We start from the raw sequence: 3,686 nt of genomic DNA on the forward strand, positions 1-3,686 counted from the left end.
GAGGCTGGAAAAGCAGACCAGAACCCTGGATACACTTCACATTCTACACTGAGGATGAAGCCAGAGTCAGGAACGGGTGTGGGGAGGGAGTGGCAGGCCCATAACTGCCTGCATGTGGCAGTGGAGCCTCTAGGCCCAACTTTGGACAAGGTGTTCAACACTGCTAAGCCTGAATCGTCTTGTAACTGAGTCTCCTCCTCCCACATCTCCCCACAGGTGTGTGTGAGGACCTCAGTGTAGGGAGGGAATGGATGTGCACATTGTAAGTCTAATCTCCACAGTCTTCCCTAGAGGGTCAGTGTCCTATAAGATCCCCAGGCTTCTCCCTTCCCCACCATAACCAGCTCCTGATTTCCAGTTTGCAGAGATTGCCTGAGGATACTGAAAGGGGTTCGGGACCTGATTTTACTTCTGCAGAGGTAAAGAACTTTTCCCTTCTCCACTAGCCTCCCCATCAGACCAGGAGGTGACACCAGGGCTAGAAGGTATCCTAAAGCTGACCTGGGGGTGAGGAAAAGAGTGTGAAGTCATCGTATGGGCAGGGAGGGTATAGTTGGCATGTCCCCCACCTCCACTGTCCTGAGGCCCCATCTACTCCTGACTATAGCTGGTGCCTCCTTGTCTCCTGCAGCCACCTGAGGAAGCTCCCTGACAAGGGAGACTTTCATCAGCTCTCCTGTGAAGACTCCCCAGGGGAGTTGAACAAACCAACACTTGTCAGAGCCCACCAGCCATGTGGGGAGCATGTGGAAGCTACTTCTCCCACCACCTTGTCTGCATTGGCTTTCCCAGCTCCCCTGGATGAACATCCTCCATTCCTGGCTACTGCCTTGTCATCAGGCTTGATGGCCTCCCCAGTTTGTGAAGGATCACACTCATCCCTGAGTGCCCCCCAGCTACCAGAGCTGCTGCTTCCCCTAGAAGACTCTTCACCCCAACCACAGGCCCTTTCCCCTCTGACAGGGAAGTCCCCTGCTTCCTGCCCTCTGCCTCTTCCTGCCTCAAGCCTGGCTCATCCTCAGTGTGACCCAATAGTACCCCCAGTGGGAAGTGTTCCACCAAGCTTTTCTTCACAAAACAAATGTCCATTGCCTGTCTCAACCACCTGGGGCTTTGGTCACTCCAGTGGTCCTGTCTCAGCCCTCTCCTGGTGGCAGGCCGCTGCCAGAGCCAGCAGAGCCTGGTGCCTCTCCACTTCACCACAGACTACATCCCAGCAAGAGCACCCTCCCAATCATACACCAGAGGCCTCATTCTGGAGAGACACCACACATAGGGAAATGGAGGCTGGTGGCCTCTCTTTTGTCAACCCTGGTGTCCAGAACCTGTTGGAGATATTCATCTCCAAGGGGGCAGAATTGGAGCTAAAGAAGGGCAAAGAAAAAGAGGGATCATTTCTGAAACAAATGAGTCCAGACTATACCCATGGTTCTCTGTTAAAGTCACCAGGCAGGGATCAAGACACCACAACACCACACTCCTTCTGGAATGTGACTGACAAACCACAGAAGCTCTCCCACCCCAAGGTGAGGGTGGACCATTTACAGCAGAAAAGCAGCCAGCTCTTTTGGGGCCTCCCCTCTTTGCACAGTGAGTCCCTGGTGGCTGCCACCAGGGTTTCTGTTCCCCATTAAAGCTCCCCTCTGTTTTCCTCAGTGTGCTCTCTCTAGCTCCTTCATGGCACAGTCCAGGCTATCCCTCCACAACACCTCTGCCCCAGCCCCAGCCCCTACACCTGGTGAGGACCCATACCCAGGCCCATCTCCTACCCTCTTTCTCAGCCCCACCATACTAAAACCCAATTTCCTATATCAACTTCTATCCAACAACTAGAAGTTCACCTTATTAAGAAGCAAACACCAAGATCCTAAAACCCCAGGACCCAAGGGAAAGTTAGAGTGAGATGTTTGGCCCTATTGATTAGAGAGTGGCACAGGAGGCCCAAACCATGAGGCACAAACAGAGGTCTACCAGACCAAGGAGCTCCCAAGCCAGAGAGATGGGCCATCCTGTCCAGGACAGGGAATTACCAGAGTTCCTAAGAAGCAAGTCCTCCCAACTCCTGCCTAATGAAGGACAGGTCCCTATAGGAAGATGGCTTTAGGAAGAAGATGAGGGAATACCTGTAGCAAGTTCCCCCCAAGAAAGGCACAGTGCAGGGAGAGCCCCTGCAGAAATCCAAACCTGCATCAGCCACTACCCTGTGCTGGGGACTAGTCACAGACAGATCATTTGTAAACAGTGAGGTAGCTAAAGCCCAAGAGGCTATGACTACTGCTGGACAGACCATAGACAAGATAATTGGACCTAACTATAAATTTCTTGCCCAAAAGGGCAAGAAACTGGTACAAAGAGTAACTTCCCCACTGCCCAGTGGGTGGGTATTGCAGCTACCAGCAGGGTCCTTCCCACCCAGAGTAAATGAGATAGGTGACATGGCCAGCAGTCACCAAGACATCCCTATGTGCCACAGCTGTCTTGTTCAGAACAGGTGAACCAGAGACAGCAGGTAGGCTTCCCCAGCCAGGCCCCAACACACAGTAGACAGGGGCGGGATGTAGAAGAATCTTCCAGGGGAGCCAAGAAGGCAGCAGAGCTTATAACACACACTATGTGCTGGCCACCTGTGCCCAGCACCCCCAGCCTGAGGCCCCAAGGAGGAGGGCAGGACCAAGGGACACAAAGTCTTCACATGAGAAGGTGGCTTTCCCCACAGTGTATATGATCATCCTGATCACTATCCCTCTGGAATTCCAGAAAGGACAAGTGGATGATCAGCAGGATCACAGTCTGGTGACCATTATGGACACTTGGCCAGGAGGTTACTCCTGAGTAGGGAACTTAGAAGGCTGGGGCTGGCTGGGTCCACAGAGAGTTTTGGGGTTTCACCTGCCAAAGGCCAATAGGGGATAAGAGGGCAGAAGGATGTGGACATACTGGGTTTGGAAGGGACTGTCCTCAATGGGTGTGGGACAAAAGCACACACACACCCCATGCCTGCTGTCCCCCCCACCAGACTGTTCCTGGAGCTGGTCCTATGTCAGGGACAGGAAAGCTCCCAAGTGGGTCAGCAGTCAGTGGGCCTTGTACCTTAGGAGAACTCTGGGGCAACAGCAGAGACCAGACAGATCTCCACAGAAGCCCCTGCCAGAAATCCCTAGAGAAACCTCACTCAAGACCCCATGGAGAACCCCAACTGACAACTTTGACAGAGACACACATTAAGAATGAACTCAGAGACCTCACACAGAGACCTTGCTCTGAGATCCCCTCAAGGTGTTCCCCCCAGGAGATGTGGAGACAGTGCAGGACCCTCTGACAGTGCCTCCGTGCACAGCTCTCAGGCCCCACACAGAGCCCCCAGGCCCCTGGAGAGCTCACAGGGCCCACACAATCCTCCCCACACAGACCTCCCATGTGATCCTCCCCAGGTAATCTTTCCCTACAGAGTCTTCCCCATGCAATCCTCCCCACACAGTCTTCCACAGGGACTACAGAGATACCAAATGATGTCATCCACAGGACTCACAGTACCCAGAGAATGGCACAATGATTTGCCATGGTGTCCTCTACACCATCATGTGTAGCCCATAGACTCTGTCAGAGTTGTCAACACTGCCCCCACAATTGGCTTCTTTGCTTGGGAATTGATCTATTGCCTTTGAGCAGAACTGTGTATTCCACCT

General features: G+C 53.2%; 1 pseudogene; it reads left to right on the plus strand.

Moving 5' to 3' along the window:
• Positions 1 to 1,795, plus strand: part of LOC111722773 — a 2,887-nt pseudogene extending 1,092 nt beyond the window's left edge.
• Positions 1,796 to 3,686: the final 1,891 nt, after the last annotated feature.

This window comes from Otolemur garnettii, unplaced genomic scaffold (assembly GCF_000181295.1).
Source record: "Otolemur garnettii isolate 467f Iridium unplaced genomic scaffold, OtoGar3 scaffold00358, whole genome shotgun sequence".
NCBI lineage: Eukaryota > Metazoa > Chordata > Mammalia > Primates > Galagidae > Otolemur > Otolemur garnettii.